General features: G+C 41.1%; 1 protein-coding gene across 1 annotated transcript in view; it reads left to right on the top strand.

Moving 5' to 3' along the window:
* Window positions 1-17,086, top strand: part of PCNX2 (pecanex 2) — a 311,645-nt gene that overhangs the window by 142,672 nt on the left and 151,887 nt on the right. The gene's annotated exons all lie outside the window — the stretch shown is intronic.

The raw sequence follows: 17,086 nt of genomic DNA, 5'->3' as shown, positions 1-17,086 counted from the left end.
GATGTACAGATTACTTTACGTGTGTGTATATTTTGTGTTAGCCACTCAGTTGTGTCTGACTTTTTGCAACCCCCTGGACTGTAGCCTGCCAGTCTTCTCTGTCCGTGATATTCTCCAGGTGAGAATACTGGTACCCCTTTTCTGGGGGATTGTCCCGACCCAGGGATCAAACCCAGGTCTCCTGCATTGCAGGCAAATTCTTTACCATCTGAGCCACCAGGGAAGTGTGTATTTCACTACAGTAAAGGAGAGCATGTGTACCTTGAAGTGTACAGTAATGTTCCCGGAATAATAAAGTTGAAGTGGGGTGAATTAGAAGTCTGTTTTATGAAAATGATTGGTTGTTATTATTGAGGAAAATTTCATTTATATCATTCAGACCTGAATGTCATACTGTTCCACTTTCAGCTGATGGGGGACCAAGAATAGCATCACTCAATTTGCCTTGTCATCTTCCACAAAACAAGAGGTGGGATGTGGCAGAGGCTGACCTTTGAATTGTGATCCATGAAGCCTTGAAATTTTGTTGAATTTGCAGTGCTCACCTAGAACGAGACCCACACCCCGAACTGGACTTCACTGACTGAGCATTATCCATGGCTGACTCTGGCCATCATTAAGTAGCAGCCTGATAATGACCCTAACAGTGTTTGAGCTTCTAAGTAAAAAAGTCAGAAATTTTCCTGTTAGGTCTCTCCAGGCTCTGTTGAACAGATGGCAGATGGATTGATTTGTCCCCATTTTCAGACATATTGGGCATGGTTTATAGCTATAGTTTGTAACTAACCCATGATGCTAAGTCTGCACTGTAATTTCTCCATTGTTAAATGAGTCATCTAGTCATCTCCACCTTCAGACATGAGGGTATATGAGTAGCACCAAGGTTTGCTGACTCAAACTCATAGTTTTCTGACAAGGTTTGCTGGACTCAGCCAGGTTTGTCAGCAGTAACTTCAGTAACTAGTACTGAAATGATTTAGTGTTGTTTCGAAGATTCTGAAGAACTCAGGTACCACAGGGCCTTATGTTTCCAGTGCAGAAAGAATTTAGCAAAAGACAAAGAGGTAAGAAGTGGTTTATTAGAACAGGATGCTTGTGAGGGTTACAGGTGAGCAGATGAGAGGACACCATGGCTAGAACTTACTGGGCTACAGTTTTAAAGTCAAAGGAAAAGTGGAGAGGGTAGAAGATATTTGTTATTCTCGAGTAGATGCCATGCTTTCTCATCGGTTCCTCCTGCAGGTTGGGCAGGGGAGTTTTCTTGTCCTTACAAGGTCAAGCTAGGTCCATGAATGATTGCTTTTTGTGTACAGAGGGCATGTCCTAACTTTCTGAGCTCCCTGGGCAGGATGTGGGCCTCATGCCACCATTGTTTTATTGTTTGGGGGCAAGTCTCATGATTCTGTTGTGTGGTTTTGTTGCTAAGCAAGCCTGCTTGGTTTTGTGGTTAAGCAAACCTGCAATCTTGAGTAATTGTTAATTTACAGGGTCTCCCATTTTTTTAAACTTACAATCCCCTAGTGAGATTAACCATTTAGGTACCCACTTCGTCCCTTCACTCTGTTCCTATCAGTGTGACCAAACTAAAAGGGCAGAGGGGAATTAATTTAAGAAGAAATAAAGTAATTACTTATGATACTGCCAGGAATAGAGAACATGTCTGAGTGGCTCCCAGGAGCTGCCTTAATTTGAAACAGTGACATCAGTAAAACAGGGTTTTGCTTAGAGGAGAGACATGGGCTAATGGACCTGCTGCCAGCGTAGGGTTTAGAAGGCGGTGGAGGCAGCTCAGACTGTCTTGCCTTTGGACATTTGTTATTCCCGCTTACAACACCAGTGGCTCACCAAAGATCAAGCTGCATAATACGGTTTTTAAATGCTGTGTTCAATCTTGTGTGCTACATAAATGCAAATTATTATCAGTAATATAAAAATTGAAGGAAGATGAGCTCAGAGTAGGTGCAGTTGATAATGGTCAGTTCACGTTACAGTCCACCTAGACGGAAAGTGAAAGAAGGTAACGGTATTGGTCACTCAGCCGTGTCCAACTCTTTGCAACCCAATGGACTGTGTAGCTCCCCAGGCTCCTGTCTCTGTCCATGGAATTCTCCAGACAAGAATACCGGAGTGGGTTGCCATTCCCTTCTCCAGGGGATCCTCCTGACCCAGGGATCAATCCCAGGTCTCCCTCATTGCAGCAGATTCTTTACCGTCTGAGGGGTCCATCCAAACCAGTGCCTGCATGTGGGTCAGTCAAGCACCTGAAGAAAAGACGAGTTTCTTTAGAGCTTCTGCTGTGTCAGGGTTGCGCCTGCCTTCCGTTTCCTTAACTTACTGAAAGACTAGGTTTTGTTGACATTAGTGGAGTGTTGCTTCGGCCTCAGCGGTAAGTAGTTGATGGGGATTTGAGGTCAGATGCTTTCACTTGGGAAACTGCATGTCTTTATCTGTATCACCGTGTCTATGCCTGTACCTAGAAACTTAAATGCCTTTGGGTTGAGGACAAAGAACTTGACAAGAGAGAGAAAAATAAGACAGATCAGGTATAGACTCCCCTTGTTGTGGCAGTTCAGAGTGTGGAATTCAACACTGAAAGATAAGAGTGAGCAGTGGAAAACTTGAAATTTGTGTGTGTGTGTCATTGTTTTTTACCCCTGAATCTAAGGGAACCCAGCCTAAGTTAGAATCGTTCAGATATTTTATTTTATTTTTTAAAATTTAAATTTATTTTAATTGGAAGCTAATTACTTTACAATATTGTATTGGTTTTGCCATACATCAACATGAATCCGCCACGGGTGTACACGTGTTCCCCATCCTGAACGCCCCTCCCACCTCCCTCCCCATACCATCCCCCTGGGCCATCCCAGGGCACCAGCCCCAAGCATTCTGTATCCTGCATCGAACCTGGACTGGCGATTCATTTCTTATATGATATTATGCATGTTTCCATGACAGTCCCCCAAATCATCCCACCCTCTCCCTCTCCCACAGAGTCCAAAAGACTGTTCTATACATCAGTGTCTCTTTTGCTGTCTCGCATACAGGGTAATCTTTACCATCTTTCTAAATTCCATATATATGCATTAGTATACTATATTGGTGTTTTTCTTTCTGGCTTACTTCACTCTGTATAATAGGCTCCAGAATCATTTAGATATTTTAAATCTGAATGATCTTTTCAGTACAAGGTTCAAGAGCGAGAAAGGAGAATGTGTTTGTATGTTGATGTCCCCTCTTGGAGGACTGAGTGGGTGGGCAGCTCTGGGCCTCTGTCCTTTACGATAGGCGGAAGACGTTCCCCTTGGTACCGTGGGCTCCAACAGAGGCTTGGTGGATATGCCTCACTTGCCTACATTAGCTGTTTATAATCTACCTGAAATCTAGCCAAGAGTAATAGATTTAACAAATCAGGCTCGTAATGAAAAACAGATTGCATTTCAAAATTGTGTGTTGGAAGGAAAATCCAAATACTTAAAATATGTTAGTATGAATGTATTAAAGACCCTTTACCCATTTTGATATCATCCACAGCCTGTTTTCTTGTTTTCCCCTCCTGGCTGCCTTCCTGCCTCTTAGGTATTTCATTCTTTATTCCTTCTACTAGCTAGAAAACACACATAGGAAATTCAAGCTGATCATATACCTTTATGTCAAATCTTCTTTCTCATATGATCACAGAATATTTTGGAAAAGCAGAGCAGGGCTGGTAGTACTGTGGATACCACTGTGATCCCTGGTCCTGCAGTAGACGTAGCTAACAGAGAACAGTCCTAAAACGGGCCAGTGGCAGACTTTACCAATCAGTTGGAATTGGCATGGGAGACAAGGCCTGAGTGTTGTGTGTGTCTTGAAGTTTATGTAATACTATGCCACCACTTTACTGGGAGGAGACTGACACCCAGAGATGTCAAGGGATGTTGACCCAGGCCCCACCAAGTTTGTGGCCAGTGAATGATCAGAACACAGGTGATCTCACTCCCTCTGGTCATATGCTATTTCTGCTACCCATATTGCTCTCAGTGCACTGGGAAGATGGTGTGCCAAAAAACAGACAAAAAAGCAAATAACAACAAAACCAACAACCAGTAGAAGGCTCAGACCTTGAGTGAGGAGGCTATAGTTAACTTCATGTCCATTGGTTGTATGCGTGCTCAGTCGTGTCTGACTCTTTGTCTTTGTGACCTGTGAACTGTAGCCCGCCAGGCTCCTCTGTCCATGAAATTTTTCCAGGCAAGAATACTGTAGTGGGTTGCCATTTCCTTCTTCAAGGGATCTTCCTGACCCAGAGATCAAACCTGCATCTCTTATACCTCTTGCATTGGCAGGCGGGTTCTTTACCACTGAGCTATCTGGGAAGCCCGACTGGCATGCCCACTCGTTAAGCTGTTCTAACTGGTTGGTTCTGTGTATTAAATGGAAATAAATGAGATTTTTAAATTAAATGTTGGATTAGGATCTGGAGCATGGTAGGTATTTAATAATATTGGTTGAATGAATGAATGACTGATTGGTGCTTTGTAAATTCACTGAAGGAAGAGTTCCCCACAGACAGAAAAACCCCAGAGGTAAAGGCTTGTGTGAAGGACTCTAGTCTGTGTGTATAATAAGATGCATACATAGAAACTCATCCCGCTGCAAAATACGGTTGCAGGAAAAGCTTAAGCTGTAACTTTTGGATACATTAGAATAAATGGATGGAAGATTATAGAAATCATTAAAATATCAATAGAAAAATCTCATTTGCATTGTAATTTAACCAAATTCACTATTATAAAGCTAATTCACAATTGAGTCCTCAGTTTGTAATCCTTAAATGAGATTTACTGTGCATTTTAACAAATCTTGCCTGTTGATTTGCAGATAGACTGGTTTCTCCATGTGGAAGACTTGGTTCTGACAGATGCTGCTTTTTCTAATGTGTTTTTCATTTATGATTCCCTGGTGGCTCAGCTGGTAAAGAATCTACCTGCAGTTGGGGAGACCTAGGTTTGATCCCTATCAATCCCTGGGTTGGAAAGATCCCCTGGAGAAGGGAATGGCTGCCCACTCCAGTATTCTGGCCCGGAGAATTCCATGGACTATCCATGGGATCTCAAAGAGTCAGACATGACTGAGTGACTTTCACTTCACTCATACATACTGTTAAAAGCCAAACAGGACAAGTTGTGATGAAAAGCAGCAGTCCCTGGTCAACTTTTTCCTGTATGATTCCTCCTTACTTTTTACTCTAGGTTTTTCTTCTGGTATTTACCATAATTCTTCTAAATAATGTGCATGTTCTTATCTTTCTTGATATTTCAGGTTTGCCTGTCTGACTTTCTGTTAGGAATAATAAAGATCTCAATCTCTTCTCTTTCCTCATGTATGAACATTGTACCCTACTCCTTCTTCCTAATATGGTTTTTGTTGAACATATACTCTGTTTTTTCCCAGATCATATATATGTATGTCATATAGAAAGTCTAATTGTTCGTGTCTAGTTCAGTAGTGTACCATGCTTGCATTTCCTTTCTTGTTTAGATTGCTGTTTTTGCATCTCCTAGCCTTTCCAATTTCTGTTCTGTTTTTGCATCTCCTAGCGTTTCCAGTAACTATGTAAAATATCTCTCTATTAAACTTTCCACACAGGCGAACTTGAAAAATACTGTATTAGTTCCATCCTTTCCCAGACTCCCTCTGGAACCTGTTTCAGTTGTCCTTGTTTATTCCCTTTGAACGAAACACATCCTCTGGTTGCTTCAGAGAAAGGGTACATGATAGGGAAATGTTTTGAGACTTCATCTATCTCAAAGTGTTTTCATTCTACTTTGCACTTAACAGAGAGCTTGGAGTGTGTAGCTTGTGAGGGGGTAAGCACTTCTTTCGGAATCCTAAGCTAATGTCCCATTATTTTCTATCTCCTGTTGCTGCTGGCGAAAAGTCTGATGTCTTCCCGGCTCCTGGTCGTTTATCTGTGACCAGATGTTACTGTGCAGGAAGCTTTTGGAAAGTTTAGGAGGGAATGCAACTGTCATGGCCCAGAGAACAGGCTCTGAAAAAGGCAAGGCTCAGATCCTGTCTCTGTCCCTATTAGTGGGGCTTACCTTTTGTGATTCATCTATAATTATGGGTTCCTACAAGATATATTGGAGGATGAAATGAATCAAGGCCATACATGTAGAGCATTTGGCAAGGTCCTTGTGAGGCAGACTGCACTCAGCAAGTACATCCTGCCCCTTCTCTTCTCCAGGATTCTGCATTCAGTCATTTCACACCTTGTTTTGTGCCTCACTTCACCCATTGTGCTATAAGCTGGTGACCCTTTATGATCTGGATAGACACGTTGTGAAATTTTTGCCGGCAGGTGATAGTACTACTAGAATGACCTAGCTTACAGAATTTCCGTCTTTTGAAATGTATATAGTGCTAGAGGACAGAATAAGGCATGTCTGATTTTACAACCTAAAGGCTGTACTGGGGTCCATGGGACGGTCTCATCTTCATGTGTGTGATGAGGAAATGCCATGGTTCTGGAGAGAAGGATGTATCCTTACCCCCTTTGTCTCTCTACATAAAGAGATGCTAGCATCAAGAGATAGAGACCTAGGAAACCCTCCAATGCCTCTTCAAGTCAAAGTGACTCAGATGACTCTGCCACGTGAGAAGCAGTCTCATTTGTTACGATGCTTCTGAAAGTGTTACAAATGCCAAAGAAGTAGCTAGGGCTGATGTGTTAGAAACTAACCTGCCAGCTGGCAGCCTGCCTTATGTGTTGCCAATGTTCTTATTATTTTCATGCACCTTCTCCTCCTCTCCTCTTCTTTCCCTTCTTGCCTGGCTCTGCTTCCTCTGCTCTCATCTTCTGACCCATCTCCTCCTGGTCGACTGGGGAACTTACCTTCCTGTGTCAGTCTGCACATGCTGGAGGGGGCTGCTGGCAGTGAAACCAGGCTTACACAGCAGCAGGAAGACAGACAAGTGGAATCCAGTGTTCTTTGGTCACAGGGGAGCGAGGCAGAGGGAGTCCTGGAGAAGCACAGGCCAACCCCAGGCAGCATTAAGAGACAAAAGATTTGGGGACAGAGTTCGGCCATCAGCTGCCAATCTCAGACTCCCACTCCTTCTCCAGCAAGCCATGGAATTTTTGTCAGGTGCCCCCTGGGGTTCTCTTAGACTGCTGATGATAAATTTAAAACAATGCAGAAGTAAAGTAATTGGGGAAAGATTAAAAAAAAAACTAACATTGAAAATTAGGCAGTCTTTTTATTTGGCTGTGCCGTGAGGCACCTGGGATCTTAGTTTCCTGACCAAGGATCGAACCCCTGCCCCTGGCATGGAAGTGTGAAGTCTTAACCAGTGGACCACCAGGGAAGTCCCTGTAAGCCTTACTGTGCTGGATTTGATGTACGCAGGATGGCACTGTAGCAGCTTTGAGCTCTCTGGGCTGAGCGTGCATGTGCATGGGAAGGCAGGCCTGAAAGGAGGAGGAACAATGCCAGCTCCCAGCTAGAGTAGGTGAGGCCCCTGTGATGGGGGCTGACTCAGGCTCCCTGCCATGCAGATGTTGGGATCTTATCTAAAATCACAGAACCCTCGCGGCACTTGATGATACTATAATTGACGTAGATGCCCGTGGAAAAATAGAATTAGGGTTTTAAAATAATCTTGTCATTGAAATAACATATACATCACACTTTACTTGAGGGGAGGAATTCTGATTTTGTGAATTTGTCATTCATCAAGTACCTGCTACGTACTAGGTGCTGTGCTGGGTGTTGATGATACAAAAATGGAAAAGAGCATGATCCTTGCTCTTGGCAAGATGGTTGTTCTCATGAGAAGTGTCTTCCTTCCGTGCCCATGGTGAGAACATCTGAAAGTTTCTCTTAATCCTTTTTTTGTGAACATTTTGACCTAACCATCTTTATGTGAAAAATTGATAAATGATTGACTAGTATTTTTAGTTTTAAATACTATGGGTTAATATTAGTAGAGGACCTTTCTACCAAGAAGGGAGAGTACATTATTTCCCGAGTCTCCCAAGAATTTCTCCATCCCTTTGAGGAGATGTGAAGAATATATTTTTAATCCCCACTGAATTGGTGAAAAAAAAAAGTCAGTGGGATGGTTTTGGGGAAATGAGCTAAACATTTTAAAAAATTGAATTAGACTTTGTATGAAATGAAAATCCAGATGGATTAAAGATTTAAATTGTTTTAAAGACAGAAAAGAACCAGAATAGCACTGTAAAAAATATAGGTCAAGTTATATAATCTTAGTTAGGGAAAGAGAAAAATAATTTTTCAAACATGATTCCAAACTCAAAAATCACCAAAGAAACAACTAAAAAATTGTATTCCTTGAAATATATGAGCTTTATTATTGTGATTCCTGAACGTTCCCACCTTGTATTTCTCTAAGATGTTTACCATGATATTGAACCTGATAATAGTTATTAAGCAGTTCAAACATATTTATAGACACTGTCACATGCCAAGGACCATGTGATTGCTGATGAAGCACTTGGGAGCAAGGCCAGCATGATCTCATCCCAGGACAAAAGAAAGGGGGAACACTTTGGCCAGGAGGACATCCTGAAGTCCTATAAGGCAGGCAGTGCCTCACCATGGAAACCCCCGCTTCTCGAACTTTCTTCTGTTAAGTGTCTGCTTTTGTTATTTATGTCAATGATCAGTGATGTTGCCTGAATCTCCTGAGTGGCTCCTATGAACAGAGCGCAGTGCTAACTGTCAAATATGAGGAAGAAAGACAGCCCTGGACCCCTGGCTGTACTAAAGAGATGACCATTCATCACACAGATGGATATGTTTGTAAGATGTTTAAAGTCCAGTGAAGGAAAAGTATAGGGGGCTAGGAGGGAGTTAGAAAGGGATCTTAATTTCGATTTGAGGAGAAAAGAAAGGCTTCTTTGAGAAAGTGCAACTAATTAAAGCCTGAAAGATAACGAGGGGGTTAGCCCTCAAAATGGGGGAGACAAAGCCACAGGCTCACTTTGAATTGGTGTATCTGTGAATGGGAAGGTCGTAATGACCTTGGGTTTATCTGAAACAGAATTTTAGGCTCTGAGTGGTGGGGTGGTATGATTTGCTTGACATTTAAGAATGATGACTCAATTCCTGCTACTGATTTGGGTAGTTAAACCTGTTTTTTAAGAGAATAAACCTTGACCTGTATACGTATTAGTAGTAAGGACTTGGCCCAGCAAGAAAGATGAGAGTGAGAAATGCTCATAGGAAAAGCAGTTGCTATAATAAGGTGGCACAACCAGCTGGGGTGCAGTGAATCTATTTTGCAGGGCCTCTCTGCCTTACATGCCTTGGTGGGACCAGGCGAGTTGAACCCAAGGTGCACCCCTATTGAAATGTTTATAAATATGTCGCTACAAAGCAGGAAGTCTCATGCTTGTGAAGCTTGTTAGTCATAATTCAAGATTTGAACTGGAACAAATTGTGTTCCTTTTATCTTTTATCCTAAAGATAAAAACATCCTGAGGATTTTTTTAAATTAACTTTGAATTATTAAGAAGCTCTAGTTTTAGTAGCATAAACATCTAAATAAAACACAACCTGGAAAGCATTCAGTCAAGATAAATCACATGTAAATTTGTACGTGGTAGAGTTAGTTTGCATTCTTTTTCTCAAGGGCCTAATATTTCAGGGAAAAGAGAAATAATATTGTTAAAGAAATATCTTTTTATAGTCTCTTTGCGTATTCGGAACATTACAGAAAGACAGTTATAAACTATCATTGCAAAGATTTTCTTTTTAACTTGACTTTGTCTGAATACTGAGACAATCTGGGCACTTGAACGTATTTATCATGTTACTGCCTTTGTAAGCTTTTCGTCTTATTAGTTTTTCATGGCCACTCTCGTAATGAAGGATTAACCTTAATCTTTCAGAATTCAGAATTCTGGATTGCACTTGTGTTTCACCTTTCTCCTACATTATTATTCATGTTTATATTTGCTTCCCTTCTACTTCCAAATAGAAACATCCAGTACATTTACCTGTTAAACACTTCCTACAATCTAGAGATTGTAACATTTCATTGGAATAATTGACTGAACTTGGTAGAAGGATTCTAGAGATATATAAGAATGAGCATGAAATTGATTTGCCTTCAATTCAGTTTCAATGTGTGGTAGTAGCAGAGCTTGAAGTCAGGAGTATGGCATTGGTGACCTCTGGGGTTCACTATCTACTGTGTCCTTCCTAGATATTGATTTGAACTCCCTTTCCACATCCTTTTCCATTCCCGCTTTGACTAGATGTTATACTGAATACCAACCATGGACCCCCTGCCTTGGGGTGAATCATCACCTAAAATGTTTTCCTCTTTACATGTAGTATGTATACCCACGCTTGCTGGTGTATGCAGACAGTGTGAAGTGTATTCACAGTCCCTGCAACTAGAGATTCAGAATTAATCAGGGGGAGGCATGTGGAGCTTCTGTGTCACATTGAGATGTCAGCTGTTGTCACTTTCAATTCCCTGGCAGCACCTCAGGTAGTAAGCTAGAGCTGAATTATGCAGTGCAACCAGTCTTTTTTTTTTTTTTTTTGACTCTAGGGGTGCTATTAAATAGTAAAGGTTTTTGCAACTTATGAATGAATTGATTTCTAGTCCTCTTGAAGTTCTTTTTATCCTGTTTTGCAGCTATCATCTTGCTTCCAAGTAGAGACCCAGTTATTAAAGACCCGGGGCCTTACCTGTTCACATATGTTATTTTGGCCATATTGAATGCTAGTCCTACAAGCTTGCTGTTCTAAAGGCAGACAGCAGACTAGTGCTTACAATCCAAGACTTTTACAGCCTGACTCTCTTAGCTCCATGCCTTACAGTCTTGTCTTTGATGTAGTTTCACACATATGCACAGAGGGTTAATATCTTACTAAATAAGTACTTCTGCTCTCAAATATTTGGAAAGACATGGATGATGAATGTGGAGCTTATTGGTGATTTCTATATTATTTGATATTCATTGCTTTGTGTGTTTCTGGAATTCTATGGCAAGCCCATATTTGTTATCATTATCTGCAGTAAATCCTTGCGCACTGCAATGGGATTGCCTGCCTACACTCAATCAGCTTTATGCCCACTTACTGGAATATATCATTTACTGAAATTAAATGTGACAAGCATTTGAAAATCCGGATCATACTCCCCCATCCACGTGGCATCCAGGTCACTCTTGGGTGATGAGCCACTGAAACACTTCTTTTAATTCAGATATTTTTCTAACTGCACTGCAGGATGAGGTTGGCTTATATTTCCCTTAATTTACATATTTTTGCAGAAATCTAGCTAAGGTTGTCATGTTTCTCTGAGTTGGTGACAAATGTTGATAGGACTCTGTAAAGGTATTTTTATAAGCAAGCTGAATTGCATTTAATGTGATGGCCTCAATCTGACATTGCTGATGTCTTATAAATTGAGCAATCAGAAAAAATAATTTTGTATAGAAGGAAACCTAGCTCTAATTGATTATACTTTATGAGAGATTAAAATAGGAAACATTGTTTAATATGTTATTGTTAGACAGCTTTTTGTTTTTGTAATCAAAAAAGCAATTTCAAGAGGCTGCTTTTTTAAAAAAAAACAAAAACTCTCTTTTCATTTTAAATATTCAGAGTTGCCCCCAACCACCAAAACAAGATGATAAATGAACATTTATTGAACCTTAACTCTAGGCCAGGCATTATGCTAGGTGCTTGAAATACTGAACTGATTAAGACATAGCACCTACTCTTGACAAACTCACAGTCTAATGGGAAGATTAGTATATTTAAATGAATATTTACTCTGGCATGACAGGTACTATAATTGTAAAATTCACAGTGTACAGTAATGGCTCCAAGAAATAACATATCTTGCTTCAACACCAAAGGTAATATACAGAGTGCAAGCAGAGAGTGGGGTGCATAGTTTATATAGAATTTTAAAATAGTAACAAATCCAGTTAAAAGTTGGACTCTGTTTTGCTGTCATTATGCTGACAGTTCTAAGCAGTATTAGTGATAAAGCCTCTTTCTACTGGGATGGACTTCAAATGCCCTGCCCTTGGCCACCACTGGTGGTGACTGTGTTGGGAGTGGCGAGGAGTTGAGGAGGGGGCCAAGAAAAGCTCCAGATGGCAAGATGACATATTTTGTAAAAAAATGAGAAATTTCTCAAGTAGGAAATTCAGAAGGATATTCCAAGAAGGCACCAAGCACATATATAAAGACATATAAAACAGCATGCTTGACTGCAGTGCAAGAGGAAATAGCAGTCATTTTCAATAGATGGTGATGACCCATTAGATATCCATATGGGAAAAATATCAGTCTCAACCACCGTCTTAGTAAGATAGTGTATTATACACAATAACCAGTTCTAAATAGCATGCAGATCTAAATGTAAAATTTAAAACAATTATAGTTTTAGAGGAAAGTAGAAGGTGGTCATGGCCTTTGTCTTTTGAACAGAACACAAAAATCTTTAAAAGGAAAAATAGATGAGAACTTGGAGCATGTTAAAACTAAGTATTTCTCTTTTATAAGAGATACTCTTCAGTTCAGTTCAGTTCAGTTCAGTCGCTCAGTCGTGTCCGACTCTTTGTGACCCCGTGAACCACAGCACACCCGGCCTCCCTGTCCATCACTATCTCCTGGAGTTCACTCAAACTCACATCCATCGAATTGGTGATGCCATCCAGCCATCTCATCCTCTGTCGTCCCCTTCTCCTCCTGCCCCCAATCCCTCCCAGCATCACAGTCTTTTCCAATGAGTCAACACTTCACATGAGGTGGCCAAAGTACTGGAGTTTCAGCTTTAGCATCAGTCCTTCCAATGAACACCCAGGGCTGATTTCCTTCAGAATGGACTGGTTGGATCTCCTTGCAGTCCAAGGGACTCTCAAGAGTCTTCTCCAACACCACAGTTCAAAAGCATCAATTCTTCAGCGCTCAGCTTTCTTCATAGTCCAACTCTCACATCCATACATGACCACTGGAAAAACCATAGCCTTGACTAGATGGACCTTTGTAGGCAATGTAATGTCTCTGCTTTTGAATATGCTATCTAGGTTGGTCATAACTTATTAGGAGAGTTAAAAAGCATCTCACAAAACAGGAAAAGATTTTTCCCATTGCATATATGTGAGTAAAACCTGATGCTTAAGATGTATGCAGAACTCTTAAAATCATGAAGGAAAGACATATAATCCAGTAGGAAAAAGAACCAGGCAATAGCCATGAAGAACTGCTTCAGCAGAGTGTATATCCAAATGGTCAGTGAGCACATGAAAAGACACTCAGCTGTGTTAGTCATTAGGAAAATGCATAATAAAACCATAACATGATACCACTATATGCCCACCAGTGCAGCTAGAATGAAGGAGGAGAAAATGTTCTGGCAAGGATGCGGAGCAAGTGGAAGGAAAGGTTTGTATTGTTTGCGGGTGCATAAATTGTCTCAGTACCATTGGAAAGTTGGCAGCACCTCCTGGAGCTTTCTATATGCACACTTAAGCTCATGATTCCGTGCCTAGAAACATACTCCACAGAAATGTCCCGTGTCTATCAAAAGATATATAAAAAATGTTCATAGCAGCACTCTTCACAATAGATACTGGAAACTAACCAAATGCTCATGAACAGTACCTTGGAAAAAAGCTATATGTTCATTAAGTAGATGACTCTATGGCAGTGAGAATGAACAAATGACAGTCACACTCAAAAATGTGGAGGAATCTCACAACACTGCTGAGCAAAAGACACATAAGAATAGTAGGCAAAATAAACAATGCTGTTCAGGGATTAGGCAGTGGTTACCTTGTGGGGTGGTGACTATAAGCAGGCATGGGGTGCTTTGAGGCTGTTTCTTAAGCCAAGTACTAGGGACACAGCTCTGTGTGTGTGTGTTTTATGCATGTTTCTATAAAAGAGATAAATGAAAAGGTTTTTTAAAAAATCCAGCATTGATAATCCAGGGAGTCAGTTCAGTATAGGATGTAAGTGGAAAATTGATAGAAGGTGATTCCATAGAGTCACATAGCAGCGTATTATGAAAAGCCTATATGCCATATTAAGGTACTTGGGGTGTCTGGATAGACACAGTGGAGAACAATGAAGACTATGAAATACACAGTGGCTAAATGTACATTTCAAAGAGTTCTTTGATGGCAACAGGACAGAGAAACAGATGGTGTGTAAAGAAACTGGAGCCCAGGAGATCATCCATTCATTTACTCAACGCATATTATTGAAGGATTACTGTGTCAACATGGGGAATATGATAGTGAACAAGACAAAGTCCTTGCCCTTGCGGAGCTTACCCTGTAGTGGAGAAAGCAGAAAACAAATAACACACAAATAAAGACACAAAGTATCAAATTGAGCCGTTTTATAAAGAAAAGTTCATGAGACTAAAGAAATTGTGACCCAAGGAGGCTGTTTTAGATATGGTGGTGAGAAAGGGACCTACTAAGGGTGCGATTCTTGAGCAGACTTCAAAAGGATGAGTGAGTGAGTTATAAAAATATCTGAAGAGGAGAGTCCTAGGCAGAATGGACAGCAGATGCAAAACTTCTGAAAGAGAACAAACTTGCCGTATGTAATATTCAAGGAGGATCACCAAGGATGAGAATGCATAATGGAGAAAGTGGTCGGAAATAAGATCACAAAGGTAACAAAGTGCCAGATTATAAGGGTCTTCTAAAACATGGTAAGGACATTGGATTTTCTGTGAGTCAAGAGATAGGAGGAGGCTAAATATCATGGCAGATACCTCCAAATCTTGATGGGTTAGCAAAATAAAAGCATATGTTTTGTTCGTGCAAAGTCCAATGGGATATGATAAACAGGTTTTTCCTAGTCATTGTCCCTGTCATAGTGGAGGCTCATGATCACTTAGGTATGCTATTTCTTCAATATTTGGAAGCCTTATCTTATAGTTTCAGGGTTACTCTAGAATGTTAACATTCTTGTGCCAGCACATAGAAGGAAGAAGATGCATGGAGGATCATGCACCTAGTGCCTAGCCAGTTGACTTGGAAATGACACACTTCTGCTCTCATTTTTTTGGCAAGAATGAGCCACATGATCCTCTCATATGCAAGGAATAACCAGGAAATGGGATCCCCAGCTGGGCAGCCACTTACCAGCATCAGTTCCATGAAAAAGGGGAGTGTGAATCTTTGGGGATCAACTCAATAAGATTTGACACCGGATTTTTATCATAAATAGGATGAAAAGTCATGGGAGAGAGATGCTGCTGCTGCTAAGTCGCTTCAGTCGTGTCTGACTCTGTGTGACCCCATAGACGGCAGCCCACCAGGCTTCCTCTGTCCACAGGGTTCTCTAAGCAAGAATACTTGGAGTGGGTTGCCATTTTCTTCTCCAATGGAGACAGATGAATAGGGTATTAACAATGTCTCAAAAATTCCTCTGGTTGCTGATTGGATTATAAGTTGTGGGTCTAGGGACATTAAAAGAAGCAAGGAGTCCAGTTTTAAGGAATTAGGTGAGAAATGATGACGACTTGGTGTGTTGGTAGCACAAGAGGAGAAATATGGTTAAATTTGGGATAAATTTTGAAGGCAGAGCCAGTAAGATTTGCTTATGGGTTGGAGGTGTAAGGTCCAGTCTAGAAGAGACTAAGGAAAGCATTTTGGCCTGAGAGACTAGGTGATGGGGGAGTACCATTTAATGAACTGTTGTCCAAATGGCATCTTGCTTCTCAAATGTCGTCTTCTTAATTGTGTCTCTCATGCCACTCTAATTTACATTGTTGTCCCTGTGAATTCTTTCATTCATTCATTCAGTTCAGTTCAGTTCAGTCGCTCAGTCGTGTCCAACTCTTTGCGACCCCATGAATCGCAGCACACCAGGCCTCCCTGTCCATCACCAACTCCTGGAGTTCACTCAGACTCGTGTCCATCGAGTTGGTGATGCCATCCAGCCATCTCATCCTCTGTTGTCCCCTTCTCCTCCTGCCCCCAATCCCTCCCAGCATCAGAGTCTTTTCCAATGAGTCAACTCTTCGCATGAGGTGGCCAAAGTACTGGAGTTTCAGCTTCAGCATCATTCCTTCCAAAGAAATCCCAGGGCTGATCTCCTTCAGAATGGACTGGTTGGATCTCCTTGCAGTCTAAGGGACTCTCAAGAGTCTTCTCCAGCACCACAGTTCAAAAGCATCAATTCTTTGGTGCTCAGCTTTCTTCACAGTCCAACTCTCACATCCATACATGACCACAGGAAAAACCATAGCCTTGACTAGACGGACCTATTATATACTGCGCAGTTTACGTATTCATTTTGTTTTGTATTGTCCGTACTAGAATGTAAGTTCCATCAGGGCAGAGATTTTGCACTGTTTTGGATGCTCATTACACGATAAGAAAATATCGGGCATAGAGTTGTCTGTCTCATTTGTGGAATGAATGAAAGGTGGAGTAGGGAGGAGTAGGTTTAGGTGAAAGCATGAAATGAAAACCTTTGCTAAGATGTTTATTAGACATTTCAAATATCTTTAAAAGATAGTTGGATGCACTGGTTTGAAGCCCAGAAAAGAGGCCCATGCATAGAGATATATTTTTAATAGTCAACAACATATTGACAATAGATGTTTAAGGCCATGGAACTGGATAAGATCATGTAGGGAATTACTAGAAGTATGGGGTAATAAACTGGATCAGATACTGCTGGGGGGTTGAGTAAGGTGAGGACTGAGGCTGATCATTGGATAGCAATGTGAGGTCCTTAAAAAAGCAATTTCATGACTCGGTTGGAATGAGACTCTGAATGGAGTGAACTCAGAAGCTAGAAGGACTTAAGTTGTGGAGAAAGTGAGTGTAGTCAATTGTTTTTTTCCAGAAATTATTACAAAGGGGTGCAAAGAAATAGGGAGGTATCTGGAAAATATCCAGCATCTGGAAGGAAAATGGTCAAGGGAGGGTGTCTTTTTTTAGGACTAAAGATATTACAATGTGTTTATATTTTGATGAGGATGATTCAGTACAGAGAGAATAAATAGGAGAATGGTCCTGCACAGAGAAAGGTCCTTATGTAGGTAAGGGGTAAGGGCATCCAGTGCACAC

This window comes from Ovis canadensis, chromosome 25 (genome assembly GCF_042477335.2).
Source record: "Ovis canadensis isolate MfBH-ARS-UI-01 breed Bighorn chromosome 25, ARS-UI_OviCan_v2, whole genome shotgun sequence".
Taxonomy (NCBI): domain Eukaryota; kingdom Metazoa; phylum Chordata; class Mammalia; order Artiodactyla; family Bovidae; genus Ovis; species Ovis canadensis.
This window is presented reverse-complemented; position numbering and strand designations above follow the sequence as displayed.